Genomic DNA, 18173 nt, shown 5'->3' on the forward strand with positions numbered 1-18173 from the left:
CCTCCACATTGACTCTGTACTAGTACCCCCTGTATATAGACTCTGTACCAGTACCCCCTGTATATAGCCTCCACATTGACTCTGTACCAGTACCCCCTGTATATAGCCTCCACATTGACTCTGTACCGTAACACCCTGTATATAACCTCCACATTGACTCTGTACCGTAACACCCTGTATATAGCCTCCACATTGACTCTGTACCGTAATACCCTGTATATAGCCTCCACATTGACTCTGTACCAGTACCCCCTGTATATAGCCTCCACATTGACTCTGTACCGGTACCCCCTGTATATAGCCTCCACATTGACTCTGTACCGTAACACCCTGTATATAGCCTCCACATTGACTCTGTACCGTAACACCCTGTATATAGCCTCCACATTGACTCTGTACTGGTACCACCTGTATATAACCTCCACATTGACTCTGTACCGTAACACCCTGTATATAGCCTCCTCATTGACTCTGTACTGGTACCTCCTGTATATAGCCTCCACATTGACTCTGTACCGGTACCTCCTGTATATAGCCTCCACATTGACTCTGTACTGGTACCACCTGTATATAGCCTCCACATTGACTCTGTACTGGTACCACCTGTATATAGCCTCCACATTGACTCTGTACCGGTACCCCCTGTATATAGCCTCCACATTGACTCTGTACCGGTACCACCTGTATATAGCCTCCACATTGACTCTGTACCGGTACCCCCTGTATTTACCCTCCACATTGACTCTGTACCGTAATACCCTGTATATAGCCTCCACATTGACTCTGTACCTTAACACCCTGTATATAGCCTCCACATTGACTCTGTACTGTAACACCCTGTATATAGCCTCCACATTGACTCTGTACCGTAACACCCTGTATATAGCCTCCACATTGACTCTGTACCGTAATACCCTGTATATAGTCTCCACATTGACTCTGTACCGTAACACCCTGTATATAGCCTCCACATTGACTTTGTACCATAACACCATGCATATAGCCTCCACATTGACTCTGTACCGGTACCCACCTGTATATAGTCTCCACATTGACTCTGTACCGTAATAGCCTGTATATAGCCTCCACATTGACTCTGTACCGTAACACCCTGTATATAGCCTCCACATTGACTCTGTACTGGTACCCCCTGTATATAGCCTCTACATTGACTCTGTACCGTAATACCCTGTATATAGCCTCCACATTGACTCTGTACTGTAATACCCTGTATATAGCCTCCACATTGACTCTGTACCAGTACCCCCTGTATATAGCCTCCACATTGACTCTGTACCGGTACCCCCTGTATATAGCCTCCACATTGACTCTGTACCGTAACACCCTGTATATAGTCTCCACATTGACTCTGTACCGTAATACCCTGTATATAGCCTCCACATTGACTCTGTACCAGTACCCCCTGTATATAGCCTCCACATTGACTCTGTACCAGTACCCCCTGTATATAGACTCTGTACCAGTACCCCCTGTATATAGCCTCCACATTGACTCTGTACCAGTACCCCCTGTATATAGCCTCCACATTGACTCTGTACCGTAACACCCTGTATATAACCTCCACATTGACTCTGTACCGTAACACCCTGTATATAGCCTCCACATTGACTCTGTACCGTAATACCCTGTATATAGCCTCCACATTGACTCTGTACCAGTACCCCCTGTATATAGCCTCCACATTGACTCTGTACCGGTACCCCCTGTATATAGCCTCCACATTGACTCTGTACCGTAACACCCTGTATATAGCCTCCACATTGACTCTGTACCATAACACCCTGTATATAGCCTCCACATTGACTCTGTACTGGTACCACCTGTATATAACCTCCACATTGACTCTGTACCGTAACACCCTGTATATAGCCTCCTCATTGACTCTGTACTGGTACCTCCTGTATATAGCCTCCACATTGACTCTGTACCGGTACCTCCTGTATATAGCCTCCACATTGACTCTGTACTGGTACCACCTGTATATAGCCTCCACATTGACTCTGTACTGGTACCACCTGTATATAACCTCCACATTGACTCTGTACCGTAACACCCTGTATATAGCCTCCTCATTGACTCTGTACTGGTACCTCCTGTATATAGCCTCCACATTGACTCTGTACCGGTACCTCCTGTATATAGCCTCCACATTGACTCTGTACTGGTACCACCTGTATATAGCCTCCACATTGACTCTGTACTGGTACCACCTGTATATAGCCTCCACATTGACTCTGTACCGGTACCCCCTGTATATAGCCTCCACATTGACTCTGTACCGGTACCACCTGTATATAGCCTCCACATTGACTCTGTACCGGTACCCCCTGTATTTAGCCTCCACATTGACTCTGTACCTTAACACCCTGTATATAGCCTCCACATTGACTCTGTACTGTAACACCCTGTATATAGCCTCCACATTGACTCTGTACCGTAACACCCTGTATATAGCCTCCACATTGACTTTGTACCATAACACCATGCATATAGCCTCCACATTGACTCTGTACCGGTACCCACCTGTATATAGTCTCCACATTGACTCTGTACCGTAATAGCCTGTATATAGCCTCCACATTGACTCTGTACCGTAACACCCTGTATATAGCCTCCACATTGACTCTGTACTAGTACCCCCTGTATATAGACTCTGTACCAGTACCCCCTGTATATAGCCTCCACATTGACTCTGTACCAGTACCCCCTGTATATAGCCTCCACATTGACTCTGTACCGTAACACCCTGTATATAACCTCCACATTGACTCTGTACCGTAACACCCTGTATATAGCCTCCACATTGACTCTGTACCGTAATACCCTGTATATAGCCTCCACATTGACTCTGTACCAGTACCCCCTGTATATAGCCTCCACATTGACTCTGTACCGGTACCCCCTGTATATAGCCTCCACATTGACTCTGTACCGTAACACCCTGTATATAGCCTCCACATTGACTCTGTACCGTAACACCCTGTATATAGCCTCCACATTGACTCTGTACTGGTACCACCTGTATATAACCTCCACATTGACTCTGTACCGTAACACCCTGTATATAGCCTCCTCATTGACTCTGTACTGGTACCTCCTGTATATAGCCTCCACATTGACTCTGTACCGGTACCTCCTGTATATAGCCTCCACATTGACTCTGTACTGGTACCACCTGTATATAGCCTCCACATTGACTCTGTACTGGTACCACCTGTATATAGCCTCCACATTGACTCTGTACCGGTACCCCCTGTATATAGCCTCCACATTGACTCTGTACCGGTACCACCTGTATATAGCCTCCACATTGACTCTGTACCGGTACCCCCTGTATTTACCCTCCACATTGACTCTGTACCGTAATACCCTGTATATAGCCTCCACATTGACTCTGTACCTTAACACCCTGTATATAGCCTCCACATTGACTCTGTACTGTAACACCCTGTATATAGCCTCCACATTGACTCTGTACCGTAACACCCTGTATATAGCCTCCACATTGACTCTGTACCGTAATACCCTGTATATAGTCTCCACATTGACTCTGTACCGTAACACCCTGTATATAGCCTCCACATTGACTTTGTACCATAACACCATGCATATAGCCTCCACATTGACTCTGTACCGGTACCCACCTGTATATAGTCTCCACATTGACTCTGTACCGTAATAGCCTGTATATAGCCTCCACATTGACTCTGTACCGTAACACCCTGTATATAGCCTCCACATTGACTCTGTACTGGTACCCCCTGTATATAGCCTCTACATTGACTCTGTACCGTAATACCCTGTATATAGCCTCCACATTGACTCTGTACTGTAATACCCTGTATATAGCCTCCACATTGACTCTGTACCAGTACCCCCTGTATATAGCCTCCACATTGACTCTGTACCGGTACCCCCTGTATATAGCCTCCACATTGACTCTGTACCGTAACACCCTGTATATAGCCTCCACATTGACTCTGTACCGTAACACCCTGTATATAGCCTCCACATTGACTCTGTACTGGTACCGCCTGTATATAGCCTCCATATTGACTCTGTACCGATACCCTCTGTATATAGCCTCCACATTGACTCTGTACCGTAACACCCTGTATATAGGCTCCACATTGACTCTGTACTGGTACCCCCTGTATATAGCCTCCACATTGACTCTGTACCGGTACCCCCCTGTATATAGCCTCCACATTGACTCTGTACTGGTACCCCCTGTATATAGCCTCCACATTGACTCTGTACCGGTACCTCCTGTATATAGCCTCCACATTGACTCTGTACAGGTACCACCTGTATATAGCCTCCACATTGACTCGGTACCGTAACACCCTGTATATAACCTCCACATTCACTCTGTACCGGTACCTCCTGTATATAGTCTCCACATTGACTCTGTACCGGTACCTCCTGTATATAGCCTCCACATTGACTCTGTACTGGTACCACCTGTATATAGCCTCCACATTGACTCTGTACCGGTACCTCCTGTATATAGCCTCCACATTGACTCTGTACTGGTACCACCTGTATATAGCCTCCACATTGACTCGGTACCGTAACACCCTGTATATAGCCTCCACATTGACTCTGTACCGGTACCACCTGTATATAGCCTCCACATTGACTCTGTACCCCCTGTATTTAGCCTCCACATTGACTCTGTACCGTAATACCCTGTATATAGCCTCCACATTCTCTGTACCGTAACACCCTGTATATAGCCTCCACATTGACTCTGTACTGTAACACCCTGTATATAGCCTCCACATTGACTCTGTACCGTAACACCCTGTATATAGCCTCCACATTGACTCTGTACCGTAATACCCTGTATATAGCCTCCACATTGACTCTGTACCGTAACACCCTGTATATATCCTCCACATTGACTTTGTACCATAACACCCTGTATATAGCCTCCACATTGACTCTGTACTGGTACCCCCTGTATATAGCCTCCACATTGACTCTGTACCGGTACCCCCCTGTATATAGCCTCCACATTGACTCTGTACTGGTACCACCTGTATATAGCCTCCACATTGACTCTGTACCGGTACCTCCTGTATATAGCCTCCACATTGACTCTGTACTGGTACCACCTGTATATAGCCTCCACATTGACTCGGTACCGTAACACCCTGTATATAGCCTCCACATTGACTCTGTACCGGTACCCCCTGTGTATAGCCTCCACATTGACTCTGTACCGGTACCACCTGTATATAGCCTCCACATTGACTCTGTACCGGTACCCCCTGTATTTAGCCTCCACATTGACTCTGTACCGTAATAACCTGTATATAGCCTCCACATTGACTCTGTACCGTAACACTCTGTATATAGCCTCCACATTGACTCTGTACCGTAACACCCTGTATATAGCCTCCACATTGACTCTGTACTGTAACACCCTGTATATAGCCTCCACATTGACTCTGTACCGTAACACCCTGTATATAGCCTCCACATTGACTCTGTACCGTAATACCCTGTATATAGCCTCCACATTGACTCTGTACCGTAACACCCTGTATATAGCCTCCACATTGACTTTGTACCATAACACCCTGTATATAGCCTCCACATTGACTCTGTACCGGTACCCACCTGTATATAGTCTCCACATTGACTCTGTACCGTAATACCCTGTATATAGCCTCCACATTGACTCTGTACCGTAACACCCTGTATATAGCCTCCACATTGACTCTGTACTGGTACCCCCTGTATATAGCCTCCACATTGACTCTGTACCGGTACCCCCCTGTATATAGCCTCCACATTGACTCTGTACCGGTACCCCCTGTATATAGCCTCCACATTGACTCTGTACCGTAACACCCTGTATATAGCCTCCACATTGACTCTGTACCGGTACCACCTGTATATAGCCTCCACATTGACTCTGTACCGGTACCCCCTGTGTATAACCTCCACATTGACTCTGTACCGGTACCCCCTGTATATAGCCTCCACATTGACTCTGTACCGTAATACCCTGTATATAGCCTCCACATTGACTCTGTACCGGTACCCCCTGTGTATAGCCTCCACATTGACTCTGTACCGGTACCCCCTGTGTATAACCTCCACATTGACTCTGTACCGTAACACCCTGTATATAGCCTCCACATTCACTCTGTACCGGTACCCCCTGTATACGGCCTCCACATTGACTTTCTTAACACTTATTTTTCTTAAAACTGCATTGTTGGTTAAGTGCTTGTATGTCAGCATTTTCACTGTTGTATTCGGCTCGTGACAAAATGAGGTGGAAACTGAGCTGCACTTCCTAACCTCCTTCCAGAATGTATGACCATATTAGAGAGAGACATTTCCCTCAGATAACACAGAACCACAAAGAATTCAAAAACAAACCCAAGTTTGATAAACTCTCATATCTACTGGGGTGAAATACCACCGTGTGACATCACAGCAGCAAGATGTGTGACCTGTTGCACAAGAAAAGGGCAACCAGTGAAGAACAAACACCATTGTAAATACAACCAGTGACCAGTATATTTATTTTCCCTTTTGTACTTTTAACTATTTGCACATCTTTACAACACTGAATAAAGACATAATATCACATTTGAAATGTCTTTATTCTTTTGGAACATTGTGTGAAATAATGTTTACTGTTTGTTTTCACTGTTGTTTATTATCTACTTCACTTGCCAATAAAACTCTTAAATTGAAATGTAATTATATTAAAGGCTGTTTTATTGCTTAAGGCAATTAGTCTGGATGAGAAGGGGTGAGAAGGGGTGAGAATAGAGGGAGGGGAAGGTTTTAAACCAAGAGTCGTGATCTGAAAGGAGGGACACAAGAGTGAAAGAGGGAATATGGTGTCATAAATACCCTCCTGTCTCTTGAGTGCCCATCTGTGCTGCACCTTAAAACATCCAACACGAAAGAAAAACATCACAAATGGATGAAATGTTATTTTGTGTTATAGGCTACCAAGAAAAAAACGTTGTGAAAGTTATTACGCATGATTTAGGTCCTACTGTATGTAACTAATGCCAATCAAAATAGCAGTTGAGTTCAAGCTGTCTCGAAGAAAAAGCCCTATTATTTGAAATGTTAACAATGCTAGTTTTTAGTGGTGGGTGTGAGCGTCCAGTACTCTACCATACCTTCGAGGTGAAGCGCTGCGCGTATGGAAACGGGTGGACGGACACTTCAACCACAGAGCGAACCTCGCGGTGAGGAATGAGCACATGACTGAACTGAACGCTGTTGCTGCGCCCGTACTATTGGATTTATCAGTGATTATTAGTAATTCCCGAGGACAGTGTCGTAACATTTTGGATATATCTACTGGTTCGTGTTCTTTAAAAGCTTTGGGAAACATATTTCACTTCTCTCGGTTCTATAAAGGGTAAGTTTGAGGCGCTCTCTCCAATTCAGTCCCCCATTCCGTTCGTATCGAAAATGTCACGCAGTAATTCGAAATTGTATTTGGATGTTAACTGTGACTTTGTATCCCACCCAATTTATTCAAGGCTTTTTGTTATGTTACATTAAAACACTATGGACACATTAGCTTTTGAAATGTATAGACTCAAGCAACCACGATGTTTTTATTCAGTGCTGAACGTTTTCTCTCAGAAACTCGGGAAGTTTTGGTTTGGCTTCCATCAATATTGACGATAGGCTAATGCACGATGTGTCTGTTTGTTATTTATTTATTTAACGAGGCAAGTCAATTAAGAACAAATTCTTATTTACAACGACGGCCTAGGAACAGTGGGTTAACTGCCTTGTTCAGAGGCAGAACGACAGATTTTTTACCTTGTCAGCTCGGGGATTCGATCTTACAACCTTTCTTGTTGCTAGTCCAACGCTCTAACCACTAGACTATGTATTAACTGTCAATTGCAAACCATAATGCCATAATGTCTGAAGACCAATAGGCTACTATTCTGATATGTTTGTTATTAGGACGAGGGTAGTGAGAACACATCAGTCTGGGAGAAGGCTATAAAATCATCTCGAAATTATTTGAGCTCCATCAGTTCACTTGTGAGGCTAATCATTTACAAATGGGGAGTATTTAACATGACAGCAACTCGGCCTACTATTCTGATATGTTTGTTATTAGGTCTCACCGTACTTCATATGTGTCTGTACTATAGTAATGACATCAGGTAATAACATGGAATAACAGCAACGAGGGGTTGGAAGTGTCCTGAAATAGTTTGTGAAATAGTATTTCCTGTCCTGGCCTCCTCTCACATGCATACTGCAGCTTGTAGTCTACATTCAGTCATCACAAAGACAGCTGAAACCTATTGGTGAGAAAATCTGATGTTAGAGGGGGTCTGGGGTCAAAGAGGGTCTGGGGTCAGAGAGGGTATAAGGTTATTGAGGGTCTGGGGTTAGAGAGGGTCTGGGGTTAGAGGGGGTCTGAGAGGGGTCTGGGGTTAGAGGGGGTCTGGGGTTATTGAGGGTCTGAGGTTAGAGGGGGTCTGAGGTTAGAGAGGGTCTGGGGTTAGAGGGGGTCTGAGGTTAGAGAGGGTCTGGGGTCTGAGGGGGTCTGGATTTATTGAGGGTCTGAGGTTAGAGGGTCTGAGGGGGTCCGGGGTTAGAGAGGGTCTGGGGTTAGTGGGAGTCAGAGAGGGTCTGAGGTTAGAGAGGGTCTGAGGTTAGAGAGGATCTGAGTTTAGAGAGGGTCTGGGGTTAGAGGGGGTCTGAGAGGGGTCTGGGGTTAGAGGGGGTCTGGGGTTATTGAGGGTCTGAGGTTAGAGGGGGTCTGAGGTTAGAGAGGGTCTGGGGTTAGAGGGGGTCTGAGGTTAGAGAGGGTCTGGGGTCTGAGGGGGTCTGGATTTATTGAGGGTCTGAGGTTAGAGAGGGTCTGAGGGGGTCCGGGGTTAGAGAGGGTCTGGGGTTAGTGGGAGTCAGAGAGGGTCTGAGGTTAGAGAGGGTCTGAGGTTAGAGAGGATCTGAGTTTAGAGGGGGTCTGGGGTTAGAGGGGGTCTGGGATTAGAGAGGGTCTGAGGGGGGTCTGGGGTTAGAGGGGGTCTGGGGTTATTGAGGGTCTGAGGTTAGAGGGGGTCTGAGGTTAGAGAGGGTCTGGGGTTAGAGAGGGTCTGAGGTTAGAGAGGGTCTGGGGTCTGAGGGGGTCTGGGGTTATTGAGGGTCTGAGGTTAGAGAGGGTCTGGGATTAGAGGGGGTTAGAGGATCTGAGATTAGAGAGGGTCTGGGGTTAGAGAGGGTCTGAGGGCAGAAAGGGTCTGAGGTTAGAGAGGGTCTGAGGAGGTCTGAGGTTAGAGAGGGTCTGAGGTCAGAGAGGGTCTGGGGTCAGAGAGGGTCTGCGGTTAGAGAGTCTGAGGTTAGAGAGGGTCTGAGGGGGTCCGGGGTTAGAGAGGGTCTGGGGTTAGTGGGAGTCAGAGAGGGTCTGAGGTTAGAGAGGGTCTGAGGTTAGAGAGGGTCTGGGGTTAGAGAGGGTCTGGGGTTAGAGAGGGTCTGAGGGGTCTGGGGTTAGAGAGGTTCCTGGGTAAGAGAGGGTCTGAGGTCAGTGAGGGTCTGGGGTCAGAGAGGGTCTGCGGTTAGAGAGAGTCTGAGGTTAGAGAGGGTCTGAGGCGGTCTGAAGTTAGAGAGGGTCTGGGCTTGGGGGGGTTCTGGAGGCAAAGAGATGAGGTAAAGCTTATTGAAGAGAGTTGAAGTAGAGGTATTGGGAGAAATGTCCAATTGACATAATATATACATAAGCTTTTCATATTCACATCAAACTAACTTAAAATAGGCTAGCTAGTTGAATGCTAACGTTAGCCAACGTTAGCTAAACAATAGCTAGATTGTTTTTCCTTAGAATAAACCCATGCTTCATTTTCATCAATATCGACACAAAATCATTACAGGAAAACAAAAACAAATGAAGGGATAGTTCACCTGAATGACATCACGTCACATTGATTTCCTGACCCTGTACGCAGTCTATGGACAAGGTATGACAGAGAACCATGCTTTGGCTGAGTTTCCCTGCCACTGTTTCCACATGCTAACGTTTTTAGCATTTGTGGCACAAATCCCATTCGAGTCACGCGACCGATAATTAGCATTTTTTCTGTGCGCCAGGTCCAAATCATCAGAAAGTATGTGAAATTGATTGTGCAGCTCAACAAAGTCAAATGGCATCCTTTCCCCTACATAGTGCACTACATTTAACCAGGAGCCGTAGGGTTGGGAATAGGATGCCATATTTTGGAAGCGACCTGGTAGCTAGCTGCACCTGGAGCTGTAGACAGGCAGTAGAGCCTGGTAGAGTAATCACATGGTTTAAAGTCAATTACACACCGTGTCACTGTGTCTAGGCTTAGTGGGTGGGCGTACCAGCTGCAAAAGTTTTTTTTTGGGGGGGGGGGGATTTATCAATGCTGAAATCTGTTACAGTTTATATATATCACAGACTGGATGTGTGATCCCTTGTATGTATGGTCTAACTGAGTGGCTGTAAAGGAGACCCCCTGTAGTCGTTCTTCCTCAACCCCTTCAGTGTGGACAGATCTGGAACTACGTACAGTACTGATGGAAGGTATGTGAACTACGTACAGTACTGATGGAAGGTATGTGAACTACGTACAGTACTGATGGAAGGTATGTGAACCCCTTGTGCAATTTACAGATTTATTTTTTGTTGTAGTTTTTTCAAATTGATTTTTAAATTGAATCGATGCAAAAAGATAAGTGAACCTCGAGTTGCATTGGGTTAAATCAAGAAGTTAATAAGTAGAATCAGGTGGGTCAATAATTGGGTATCAAATGAACCAATCAAAGGAGAGATGGTTAGGGGGGGGCGGGACTCTGATAAATAGAGAGATACCTGCTCAGTTTAATGTTACCCGTCCAGGTGAATGCAAAGCAGACCATACAGAGAGGAGAAGATCTCAGAGGACATCAGGACGAGGGTAGTGAGAACACATCAGTCTGGGAGAAGGCTGTAAAATCATCTCGAAATGATTTGATCTCCATCAGTTCACTTGTTAGGCTTATCATTTACAAAAGGAGAGTATTTAACATGACAGCAACTCTTCCTAGAAGTGGACGCCCTTCCGAAGTATACCAAAGAGCCACAGGAACAATCATAAATCAGGTAAAAGTCAACCCAAAACATAACATCTAGCCTGGTTCCTCTCTAGGTTTCTTCCTAGGTTTTGGCCTTTCTAGGGAGTTTTTCCTAGCCACCGTGCTTCTACACCTGCATTGCTTGCTGTTTGGGGGTTTTAGGCTGGGTTTCTGTACAGCACTTTGAGATATCAGCTGAAGTACGAAGGGCTATATGAATACATTTGATTTGATTTGATTTTAGAGATGTGCGGACCTCCCTTGCTGCGTCTCAGGTAACTGTGCTTCAACAATAAGGAGAACACTGAATCAAAATGCCACCCGTGGTAGGGTTGCTAGGAAGAAAGGCTCTGCTGTTAAAAAAAAAGAACCAAACTGCCCCGTCTTAACTTGGTCAGAAACCCCCTGGACAAACCTGAAGAACCTGAAGTCCATACTCTGGACCGTGCATCATGTCCCAAATTGACCTTTTTGGGCACAAGCAACACCGCTATGTTTGGCGAAAACCCAACACAGCCTACCAACAAAATAACAGAAAACCCAACACTGCCTACCACCAAAATAACAGAAAACCCAACACCCCCTACCACCAAAATAACAGAAAACCCAACACCCCCTCCACCAAAATAACAGAATAGCCAACACTGCCTACCACCAAAATAACAGAAAACCCAACACCCCCTACCACCAAAATAACAGAATACCCAACACTGCCTACCACCACAATAACAGAATACCTAACACTGTCTACCACCACAATAACAGAATACCCAACACTGCCTACCACCAAAATAACAGAATACCCAACACTGCCTACCACCAAAATAACCTTATCCCAACACTGTCTACCACCAAAATAACAGAATACCCAACACTGCCTACCACCAAAATAACAGAAAACCCAACACTGCCTACCACCAAAATAACAGAATACCCAACACTGCCTACCACCAAAATAACAGAATACCCAACACTGCCTACCACCAAAATAACCTTATCCCAACAGTCCAGCATGGTGGAGGGGGTCCAGATCTGGGTCTGCTGTGCCTCCTCTGGACCTGGACGACTCCACATTATTAGTCCACGGGACGGTTGAGCTAACGTAGGCTAATGTGATTAGCATGAGGTTGTAAGCAGTCACATCTACCTTCAATCAGCCCTGTAGCTGTATAGCAACATTGTGGAAGCCCCCCAACGTCCACTGGAAGTCGAGGTGGGTACAGTAGATAGAGAAGAGGCACCAGTCACATCTACCTGGAAACAAGGGATCAGTTCAAAACCAAGAAACCCTTCATTCTTTCTCAAAAAACATTTACACCTTTATTTAACTAGGCAAGTCGGTTAAGAACAAATTCTTATTTTCGATGACAGCCTAGGAACAGTGGGTTAAGTGCCTTGTTCAGGTGGCAGAACAACAGATTTTTTACCTTGTCAGCTCGGGGATTCAATCTTGCAACTTTTTGGTTACTAGTCCAACGCTCTAACCACTAGGCTACCTGCTGGTTACTAGTCCAACACTCTAACCACTAGACTACCTGCTGGTTACTAGTCCAACGCTCTAACCACTAGACTACCTGCTGGTTACTAGTCCAACGCTCTAACCACTAGACTACCTGCTGGTTACTAGTCCAACGCTCTAACCACTAGACTACCTGCTGGTTACTAGTCCAACGCTCTAACCACTAGGCTACCTGCTGGTTACTAGTCCAACGCTCTAACCACTAGACTACCTGCTGGTTACTAGTCCAACGCTCTAACCACTAGACTACCTGCTGGTTACTAGTCCAACGCTCTAACCACTAGACTACCTGCTGGTTACTAGTCCAACGCTCTAACCACTAGACTACCTGCTGGTTACTAGTCCAATGCTCTAACCACTAGGCTACCTGCTGGTTACTAGTCCAACGCTCTAACCACTAGACTACCTGCTGGTTACTAGTCCAACGCTCTAACCACTAGACTACCTGCTGGTTACTAGTCCAACGCTCTAACCACTAGGCTACCTGCTGGTTACTAGTCCAACGCTCTAACCACTAGGCTACCTGCTGGTTACTAGTCCAACGCTCTAACCACTAGGCTACCTACTGGTTACTAGTCCAACACTCTAACCACTAGACTACCTGCTGGTTACTAGTCCAACGCTCTAACCACTAGGCTACCTGCTGGTTACTAGTCCAACGCTCTAACCACTAGGCTACCTGCTGGTTACTAGTCCAACGCTCTAACCACTAGGCTATGCTGCCGCCCCGATTAATTCTCAAAACACATGATCGTTGTTTGTGAGTGTCTCTGACTGTCTTTCACCCAGGATGACCAAAATGTCCTTTGACAATTAACGAGCTTTCCAGAGACCTGGTGTTTCTTGGTCCTCTAATGGTCTTTAGTCTTTGTGATTGATAGCTACGTTTACTTTCAGCTGACAAACAAATGCATTTTCTACATGAAAACGAGCCAAACCCATCGATCGACAGTTGATGGGACACGACAGGCATTAGTTGTAAAACACAATCCATTCCAAAATAAACATCAACAACAACAACAACAACAGGCTCTAGTTCATTTATTTGAAAGAGGTGGCCCAGTAAACACAATCCATTCCAAAATAAACATCAACAACAACAACAGGCTCTAATTCATTTATTTGAAAGAGGTGGCCCAATAAAACACAATCCATTCCAAAATAAACATCAACAACAACAACAACAACAGGCTCTAATTCATTTATTTGAAAGAGGTGGCCCAGTAAACACAATCCATTCTAAAATAAACATCAACAACAACAACAACAGGCTCTAATTCATTTATTTGAAAGAGGTGGCCCAGTAAACAAAATCCATTCCAAAATAAACATCAATAACAACAACAACAACAGGCTCTAATTCATTTATTTGAAAGAGGTGGCCCAGTAAACACAATCCATTCTAAAATAAACATCAACAACAACAACAACAGGCTCTAATTCATTTATTTGAAAGAGGTGGCCCAGTAAACACAATCCATTCCAAAATAAACATCAACAACAACAACAACAACAGGCTCTATTTCATTTATTTGAAAGAGGTGGCCCAGTAAACACAATCCATTCCAAAATAAACATCAACAACAACAACAGGCTCTAATTCATTTATTTGAAAGAGGTGGCCCAGTAAACACAATCCATTCCAAAATAAACATCAACAACAACAACAACAGGCTCTAGTTCATTTATTTGAAAGAGGTGGCCCAGTAAACACAATCCATTCCAAAATAAACATCAACAACAACAACAACAGACTCTAGTTCATTTATTTGAAAGAGGTGGCCCAGTAAACACAATCCATTCCAAAATAAACATCAACAACAACAACAACAACAGGCTCTAGTTCATTTATTTGAAAGAGGTGGCCCAGTAAACACAATCCATTCCAAAATAAACATCAACAACAACAACAGGCTCTAATTCATTTATTTGAAAGAGGTGGCCCAGTAAACACAATCCATTCCAAAATAAACATCAACAACAACAACAGGCTCTAGTTCATTTATTTGAAAGAGGTGGCCCAGTAAACACAATCCATTCCAAAATAAACATCAACAACAACAACAACAGACTCTAGTTCATTTATTTGAAAGAGGTGGCCCAGTAAACACAATCCATTCCAAAATAAACATCAACAACAACAACAACAACAGGCTCTATTTCATTTATTTGAAAGAGGTGGCCCAGTAAACACAATCCATTCCAAAATAAACATCAACAACAACAACAGGCTCTAATTCATTTATTTGAAAGAGGTGGCCCAGTAAACACAATCCATTCCAAAATAAACATCAACAACAACAACAGGCTCTAGTTCATTTATTTGAAAGAGGTGGCCCAGTAAACACAATCCATTCCAAAATAAACATCAACAACAACAACAACAACAGGCTCTAGTTCATTTATTTGAAAGAGGTGGCCCAGTAAACACAATCCATTCCAAAATAAACATCAACAACAACAACAACAACAACAGACTCTAGTTCATTTATTTGAAAGAGGTGGCCCAGTAAACACAATCCATTCCAAAATAAACATCAACAACAACAACAACAACAGGCTCTAGTTCATTTATTTGAAAGAGGTGGCCCAGTAAACACAATCCATTCTAAAATAAACATCCTGAATGAAACAACAACAACAACAGGCTCTAGTTCATTTATTTGAAAGAGGTGGCCCAGTAAACACAATCCATTCCAAAATAAACATCAACAACAACAACAACAGGCTCTAGTTCATTTATTTGAAAGTGGTGGCCCAGTAAACACAATCCATTCCAAAATAAACATCATCAACAACAACAACAACAGGCTCTAATTCATTTATTTGAAAGAGGTGGCCCAGTAAACACAATCCATTCCAAAATAAACATCAACAACAACAACAACAACAGGCTCTAGTTCATTTATTTGAAAGAGGTGGCCCAGTAAACACAATCCATTCCAAAATAAACATCAACAACAACAACAGGCTCTAGTTCATTTATTTGAAAGAGGTGGCCCAGTAAACACAATCCATTCCAAAATAAACATCAACAACAACAACAACAGGCTCTAATTCATTTATTTGAAAGAGGTGGCCCAGTAAACACAATCCATTCCAAAATAAACATCAACAACAACAACAACAACAGGCTCTAGTTCATTTATTTGAAAGAGGTGGCCCAGTAAACACAATCCATTCCAAAATAAACATCAACAACAACAACAACAGGCTCTAATTCATTTATTTGAAAGAGGTGGCCCAGTAAACACAATCCATTCCAAAATAAACATCAACAACAACAACAACAGGCTCTAGTTCATGTATTTGACAGATAGATGTGAAACATGTCTCTGTGAGGGTTTACAGATGGCTACATGTCCTCTGGTATCTTCTACAGAGTCTTCTACATCCCCATTCTTCTGAGTAGTGCTGCTGTCAGTCATAGTTCTGTTGAAATTACCATGGTTAGTTAGTCGAGTAGCTCTTTAGGCAGCAGGCGTAACTACAGAGCCGTACACAGACACTTTTGGGGGGGGGGGGGGGGGGGGGGGGTCATGTGCTCATACCTAAAAACACAAAAAAAGGGCACCGGAAACTGTTTTTTCCCCGTAACCGTGGTAACGGGCTGGTTGATCAATTCTGAGAAGAAGAAGAGGTGAAAACAGCCCAATCTGACAGTTAAACTGTTTGAGAACTGGAATAAATGTTGTGCTTATTAACAAGGACCAACACAATTCCAGTCAAAATAGAAGATTGTAAGAAATACTATATCCTACCATGATTATATCAACCCAACTCCATGTGTTGTCACTATCATGTATCCTACCATGATTATATCAACCCAACTCTATGTGTTGTCACTATCATGTATCCTACCATGATTATATCAACCCAACTCAATGTGTTGTCACTATCATGTATCCTACCATGATTATATCAACCCAACTCAATGTGTTGTCACTATCATGTATCCTACCATGATTATATCAACCCAACTCAATGTGTTGTCACTATCATGTATCCTACCATGATTATATCAACCCAACTCAATGTGTTGTCACTATCATGTATCCTACCATGATTATATCAACCCAACTCAATGTGTTGTCACTATCATGTATCCTACCATGATTATATCAACCCAACTCAATGTGTTGTCACTATCATGTATCCTACCATGATTATATCAACCCAACTCAATGTGTTGTCACTATCATGTATCCTACCATGATTATATCAACCCAACTCCATGTGTTGTCACTATCATGTATCCTACCATGATTATATCAACCCAACTCCATGTGTTGTCACTATCATGTATCCTACCATGTCTATATCAAATCACCCAACTCCATGTGTTGTCACTATCATGTATCCTACCATGTCTATATCAACCCAACTCCATGTGTTGTCACTATCATGTATCCTACCATGTCTATATCAACCCAAATCCATGTGTTGTCACTATCATGTATCTTACCATGTCTATATCAACCCAACTCCATGTGTTGTCACTATCATGTATCCTACCATGACTATATCAACCCAACTCCATGTGTTGTCACTATCATGTATCCTACCATGTCTATATCAACCCAACTCCATGTGTTGTCACTATCATGTATCCTACCATGTCTATATCAACCCAACTCCATGTGTTGTCACTATCATGTATCCTACCATGTCTATATCAACCCAACTCCATGTGTTGCCACTATCATGTATTCTACCATGTCTATATCAACCCAACTCCATGTGTTGTCACTATCATGTATCCTACCATGTCTATATCAACCCAACTCCATGTGTTGTCACTATCATGTATCCTACCATGTCTATATCAACCCACCTCCATGTGTTGTCACTATCATGTATCCTACCATGTCTATATCAACCCAACTCCATGTGTTGTCACTATCATGTATCCTACCATGTCTATATCAACCCACCTCCATGTGTTGTCACTATCATGTATCCTACCATGTCTATATCAACCCAACTCCATGTGTTGTCACTATCATGTATCCTACCATGTCTATATCAACCCACCTCCATGTGTTGTCACTATCATGTATCCTACCATGACTATATCAACCCAACTCCATGTGTTGTCACTATCATGTATCCTACCATGACTATATCCAACCCAACTCCATGTGTTGTCACTATCATGTATTCTACCATGTCTATATCAACCCAACTCCATGTGTTGCCACTATCACGTGTTGAATCAGAAAGAGGTGGCCCAGTAGACACCACCCAGACCCTGTGTTGAAGCAGAAAGAGGTGGCCCAGTAGACACCACCCAGACCCTGTGTTGAAGCAGAAAGAGGTGGCCCAGTAGACACCACCCAGACCCTGTGTTGAAGCAGAAAGAGCTGGCCCAGTAGACACCACCCAGACCCTGTGTTGAAGCAGAAAGAGGTGGCCCAGTAAACACCACCCAGACCCTGTGTTGAAGGAGAAAGAGGTGGCCCAGTAGACACCACCCAGACCCTGTGTTGAAGCAGAAAGAGGTGGCCCAGTAGACACCACCCAGACCCTGTGTTGAAGGAGA

The 18173-nt window shown here is 44.0% G+C and overlaps 1 protein-coding gene across 3 annotated transcripts in view; it reads left to right on the forward strand.

Annotated features, from left to right (window-relative positions):
- Positions 1 to 7156: 7156 nt before the first annotated feature.
- Positions 7157 to 18173, forward strand: part of LOC116361509 (tetraspanin-18) — a 51454-nt gene continuing 40437 nt past the window's right edge. The window contains exon 1 of one of the 3 annotated variants that reach the window (XM_031816001.1): positions 7157 to 7426. The gene's annotated coding sequence lies outside the window, so the exon portion shown is untranslated. Of the gene's footprint in view, positions 7427 to 10484; positions 10583 to 18173 lie in introns of those variants that run through there. The other 2 variants (XM_031815999.1, XM_031816000.1) reach the window with 2 other exon arrangements.

This window comes from Oncorhynchus kisutch, unplaced genomic scaffold (genome assembly GCF_002021735.2).
Source record: "Oncorhynchus kisutch isolate 150728-3 unplaced genomic scaffold, Okis_V2 scaffold722, whole genome shotgun sequence".
In the NCBI taxonomy this organism is placed as follows: domain Eukaryota; kingdom Metazoa; phylum Chordata; class Actinopteri; order Salmoniformes; family Salmonidae; genus Oncorhynchus; species Oncorhynchus kisutch.